This window comes from Arachis hypogaea, chromosome 3 (assembly GCF_003086295.3).
Source record: "Arachis hypogaea cultivar Tifrunner chromosome 3, arahy.Tifrunner.gnm2.J5K5, whole genome shotgun sequence".
Taxonomy (NCBI): domain Eukaryota; kingdom Viridiplantae; phylum Streptophyta; class Magnoliopsida; order Fabales; family Fabaceae; genus Arachis; species Arachis hypogaea.
In genome coordinates, this window is record NC_092038.1 from 110,525,263 (window position 1) to 110,532,015 (window position 6,753).

Below are 6,753 nucleotides of genomic sequence, written 5' to 3' on the forward strand. Positions count from 1 at the left end.
GAGACAGGACCTTGGGAAGTTCTCAATACCTTGTACATTAGGTACCATGACCTTCAAGAAGGCTCTGTGTGACCTAGGGTCAAGTATAAACCTCATGCCTCTCTCTGTAATGGAGAAGCTAGGGATCTTTGAGGTGCAAGCTGCAAAAATCTCACTAGAGATGGCAGACAATTCAAGAAAACAAGCTTATGGACTTGTAGAGGATGTTCTGGTAAAAGTTGAAGACCATTACATCCCTGCTGATTTCATAGTTCTAGTGACTGGGAAGTGCATGGATGAATCCATCATCCTTGGCAGACCCTTCCTAGCCACAGTAAAGGTTGTGATTGATGTTGACAGAGGAGAATTGATCATTCAAGTGAATGAAGAATCCTTTGTGTTTAAGGCTCAAGGATATCCCTCTGTAACCATGGAGAGGAAGCATGAAGAGCTTCTCTCAAAATAGAGTCAAACAGAGCCCCCACAGTCAAACTCTAAGTTTGATGTTAGGAGGCCACAACCAACTTCTAAGTTTGGTGTTGAACCCCCACATTCAAACTCTAACTTTGGTGTTGGGAGGTTCCAACATTGCTCTGAGTATCTGTGAGGCTCCATGAGAGCCTACTGTCAAGCTACTGACATTAAAGAAGCGCTTGTTGGGAAGCAACCCAATGTTATATTTATCTATATTTCCTTTGTTATTTTATGTTTTTTGTAGGTTGATGATCATGGAAAGTCACAAAATCAATTGAAAAAGCAAAAACAGAATGAAAAACAGAAAGAAAAATAGCACACCCTGGAGGAAAACCATGCTGGCGTTTAAACGCCAGTAAGGGCAGCAAATGGGCATTTAACACCCAGTCTGGCACCATTCTGGGTGTTTAACGCCAGAAAGGGGCACCAGACTGGCGTTAAACGCCAGGAAGGGGCAAGAAGTTGGCGTTAAACACCAGAAATGGGCACCAGCCCGGCGTTTAACACCAGAATTGGCATCAAGAGCATTTTTGCTCGCCACTTGGTGCAGGGATGAATTTTCCTTGACAACTCAGGATCTGTGGACCCCACAGGATCCCCACCTACCCCACCACTCTCTCTTTTCTTCACCCACTCACCAATCACCTCAACACCTCTTCCCCAAAAACCCCTCACCTATCAAATCTCACTATTCTCTTCACCACTCACATCCATCCTTCATAAAACCCTACCTACCTCACCATTCAAATTCAAACCACTTTCCCACCCAAACCCACCCTTACATGATCGAACCATACACCCCCTCTCCACTCCTATATAAACCCATCTTCACTCCTTCATTTTCAAACAACCTAAACACTACTTCTCCCCCTTGGCCGAACCACAAAGCCACCTCCATCTCCTCTATTTTTTCTTCTTCTACTCTCTTCTTTCTTCTTTTGCTCGAGGACGAGCAAACCTTCTAAGTTTGGTGTGGTAAAAGCATTGCTTTTTGTTTTTCCATAACCATTTATGGCATCTAAGGCCGAAGAAACCTCTAGAAAGAGGAAAGGGAAGGCAAAAGCTTCCACCTCCGAGTCATGAGAGATGGAGAGATTTCATCTCAAGGGTGTATCAAGACCACTTCTATGAAGTTATGGCCAAGAAGAAGGTGATCCCCGAGGTCCCTTTCAAACTCAAAAAGGGTCAACTTTGATCAAAGGTTGGACCAAGTCCTCATAGACATTTGTGAAGAGGGTGCTCAATGGAAGAAAGATTCAAGAGGGAAGCCGGTTCAACTAAGAAGGCATGACCTCAAGCCCATCACCAAGAAAAGGGTGGAGCAAACAAGAGATCCCACTCATCATGAAATCACTGAGATGCCTCAAGGGATGCACTTTCCTCCATAAAATTATTCGGAGCAAATCAACACCTCCCTAGGAGAATTGAGTCCCAACATGGGACAACTAAGGGTGGAGCACCAAGAACATTCCATTCTCCTCCATGAAATTAGAGAAGATCAAAGAGTCATGAGAGAGGAGCAACAAAGGCAAGGAAGAGACATTGAGGAACTCAAGCACTCCATAAGATCTTCAAGAGGAAGAACAAGCCGCCATCACTAAGGTGGACCCGTTCTTTAATCTCCTTGTTCTTTAATTTCCTGTTTTTCGAATTTTTATGCCTATGTTTATCTATGTTTGTGTCTTATGATCATTAGTGTCTTAGTGTCTATGCCTTAAAGTTATGAATGTCCTATGAATCCATCACCTTTCTTAAATAAAAAAAATGTTCTTAATTGGAAAGGGGAAGAATTGCATGAATTTTGAATTTTATAGCAGATTAATTATTTTGATGTGGAGGCAATACTTTGACTTCTGAATGTATGCTTGAACAGTGCATATGTCTTTTGAATTTTTTGTTCATGAATGTGGGCTCTTGAAAGAATGATGAAAAAGGAGACATGTTACTGAGGATCTGAAAAATCATAAAAATGATTCTTGAAGCAAGAAAAAGCAGTGAATTCAAAAAAAAGAGATAGTACATGCGAAAAAAAAAGAGAAAAAGAAATAATAAAGTTGTGATCCAAGGTAAAAAGAGTGTGCTTAAGAACCCTGGACACCTCTAATTGGGGACTCTAGCAAAGCTGAGTCACAATCTGGAAAGGTTCACCCAGTTATGTGTCTGTGGCATGTATGTATCCGGTGGTAATACTGGAAGACAGAGTGCTTTGGGCCACGGCCAAGACTCATAAAGTAGCTATGTTCAAGAATCATCATACTTAACTAGGAGAATCAATAACACTATCTGGATTCTAAGTTCCTATAGAAGCCCATCATTCTGAATTTCAAAGGATAAAGTGAGATGCCAAAACTGTTCAGAGGCAAAAAGCTAAAAGCCCCGCTCATCTAATTAATACTAATCTTCATAGATATTTTTGGAATTCATTGCATATTCTCTTCTTTTTATCTTATTTGATCTTCAGTTGCTGGGGGACAAGCAACAATTTAAGTTTGGTGTTGTGCTGAGCGGATAATTTATACGCTTTTTGGCATTGTTTTTAGTATGTTTTTAGTATGTTTTAGTTAGTTTTTATTACATTTTTATTAGTTTTTAGTTAAAATTCATTTTTCTGGACTTCACTATGAGTTTGTGTGTTTTTCTGTGATTTCAGGTATTTTCTAGCTGAAATTGAGGGACCTGAGCAAAAGTCTGATTCAGAGGCTGAAAAGGACTGCAGATGCTGTTGGATTCTGACCTCCCTGCACTCGAAGTGGATTTTCTGGAGCTACAGAAGCTTAATTGGCGCGCTCTCAACTGCGTTAGAAATTAGACATCCTGGGCTTTCCAGCAATGTATAATAGTCCATACTTTGCCCGAGATTTGATGGCCCAAACAGGCGTTCTAAATCAGCTCAAGAATTTTGGCGTAAAACGCCGGAACTGGCACAAGAATGGGAGTTAAACGCCCAAACTGGCACAAAAGCTGGCGTTTAACTCCAAGAAGAGTCTCTACACGAAAATGCTTCAATGCTCAGCCCAAGCACACACCAAGTGGGCCCGGAAGAGGATTTTTATGTCAATTATTCATCTTTGTAAAACCTAAGCTACTAGTTCTTTACAAATAGGACCTTTTGTTATTGTATCAGACATCTTGGTTCTTCTGGTTCCCTCTCTGGGGCTGAAGCCAATGATCACCATTATCACTTACGTATTTTCAACGGTGGAGTTTCTACACACCATAGATTAAGGTGTGGAGCTCTGCTGTACCTCGAGTATTAATGCAATTACTATTGTTCTTCTATTCAATTCAGCTTATTCTTGTTCTAAGATATTCATTCGCACCCAAGAACATGATGAATGTGATGATTATGTGACGCTCATCATCATTCTCACTTATGAACGCGTGCCTGACAACCACTTCCGTTCTACAAGCAAACAAGGCTTGAATGTTTATCTCTTGGGTTCCTTAATCGGAATCTTCGTGGTATCAGCCAGAATTGATGGCGGCATTCAAGAGAATCCGGAAGGTCTAAACCTTGTCTGTGGTATTCTGAGTAGGATTCAAGGATTGAATGACTGTGACAAGCTTCAAACTCGCAATTGTGGGGCGTTAGTGACAGACGCAAAAAGAATCACTGGATTCTATTCTGACATGATCGAGAACAGACAGCTGAATAGCCGTGCTGTGACAGAGCGCGTTGAACATTTTCACTGAGAGGATGGGAGGTAGCCACTGACAACGGTGAAACCCTACATACAGCTTGCCATGGAAATGAGTAAGAAGGATTGGATGAAGACAGTAGGAAAGCAGAGAGACGAAAGGGACAAAGCATCTCCATACGCTTATCTGAAATTCTCACCAATGAATTACATAAGTATCTCTATCTTTATTTTATGCTTTATTCATAAATCACCTATAACCATTTGAATCTGCCTGACTAAGATTTACAAGATGACCATAGCTTGCTTCATACCAACAATCTCCGTGGGATCGACCCTTACTCGCGTAAGGTTTATTACTTGGACGACCCAGTGCACTTGTTGGTTAGTTGTGCGAAGTTGTGATAAAGAGTTGAGATTGCAATTGAGCGTACCATGTTGATGGCGCCATTGATGATCACAATTTCGTGCACCAACCGATATGATGAAGTCGGCCTCCCAAAATAATAAAGTTATAAAAAGTAATCCCTGAATGAGACCTGACAAAGGTCCAAGAAAGAGGATTACTAAAAATAACTTAGAAGGGACCGGCGCAAAGAAGTCAGCCCCAAAATAAAAAAGTTATAAAAAGTAATCCCTGAAAGAGACCTGACAAATGTCCAAGAAAGAGGATTACTAAAAATAACTTAGAAGAGACCGACGCAAAGAAGTCGGCCCCAAAATCAAAAAGTTATAAAAAATAATCCCTGAAAGAGACCTGACAAAGGTCCAAGAAAGAGGATTACTAAAAATAACTTAGAAGGGACCGACATGATGAAGTCGGCCTCCCAAAAACGAGTTATAAAAAGTAATTCCTGACAGAGACCTAACAAAGGTCCACATAAAATGGATTACTAGAAATAACGTCAGACCGAAGTGCGGAAGTCGACATACAAGTTGAACCCAAACATCTACAACCTCAAAAAGAATCAAGCCACAAGTATGAAAATACAAAGGCAATCCAAAGAGGTTGGACAATAAGACTCCAACACTCCCAAAAAACCTAAAAAGGTACCAGACAGATGCAGGCAAACATGTCATAAAAAGCACAAGTTATAATAATAACAAACTCAAGAGGCCACCAAAATCATCCTCAAGAGCTTGAAAACTACTTTGTTTTTCAAAATAAAGTTACTAAACAAGCAACTAAGAAAGTAGCAAAAAGTCAGAACCACCATTTACAAAATATAAAGAGTTCAAAAGCCCATAAGTCAAGCTATCTACATAAACATCCAGAATAATCATTGAGGATCCAAAGACTTCTCAGCGGCATCAATACGGGGTGAAGGAGGACGAGTTTGAAGAGGCACTGCATCCACTGTCCCATCATCCCGGTTTTAGATTTGACAATCAGGTTCTGACTCAAGATGACCAACCTCAGTTGAAGGTGTTAAAGAGGTTGACGCAACAGAGGTTTTGGTGGCAGGCATTGAAGGAGGGTCGACATCATCATCAGGGTCATCAAGAACAATTTTACCGTCTCTTACGATGTTGTCCAAACTGAAGAGAGTAAGGTCGAGCTCGGGTGCAAGAACCCGAACCTGCTCCTTCTGGTTCTCATAAGTAGCATTTACACTACCCACCAGATGACCCTGGAGCTCAGCATAATCATCTCGGGCAGATTCCAACTCCTCCCTTAGACCCATCATCTCCCGATAAGTGGTAACATAACTATCCTTATGCTTCAAAGCCGTATCCTCAGACAACTTGGCAGAAGCCGCCAAAGCAACAGCCCGAGTCTTCTCCCCTTGCAATTCCTTCTCCAACTTGGCCACTTTCACCACGAGCTCCTCCTTCAAGCCCTTAATCCGATCAAATTCCGACTTGACCTCCTCTATAAAGGCCTTTGTAGCATGGATAGGAAGATCTTGAGCGGTCCGGTATAAAGCTGCTCCCATGTGTGCCAGTTTAATGCCACTTCGAGTGATAAAATCCAAGTGACGAAGAATGGATACATCATCAGTAGGCATGACACTGTAAGGACCAGTTGTTGATCAACAAACCCGACCGCATCAAAATCGGGAGCATCTAAATTAAAAGGCTCGACAGTCCGGGGTCTTTTTGAAGGAGGAGCGGCCGTAGGAGAAGAAACAGTAGCAGAAGCCTGGGGAGGATCGAGCACGTGGATCCGAGGGGTCGGGATCATCCTTCTCGGTCCGGGAGAGCTTGGTACTGATGGCTTGGATAAAGCATGAGAAGATCCCTCCCCAACCACCCTGGCCGAGATGTTCTGAGTCGCAGTAGCCTTCCTCGCCTTCTTAAAGGCCTTCATCGAGTCGTTATTTTTGGCCATCTCTGAAAAATAAAATACAACAGTTTACAAGTCAGAAAATAAGAAGAAAGCAGAAAAGGAAAATACATATCAATTTTTAATACCCAATGCAGTTCGGACAAGGGACGGGTCGCCCAAAAATTTTTTAGTGTCAAGATGAAGAGGTTCCCCCCAAATATCTTCTAAAACATTTACAAAGGCTTACTTGACCTCATCGAGCATCTCCCACATATATTGAGACACCACTACAATCTGTTGCCAACACAAGGGGAAGGCAGGCTCATTATTTGCTTCCAGAAAAAATGGCCGAGCTCCCTCAACTGCTCAGACCTTAAAAAAGTAATTCTTGAA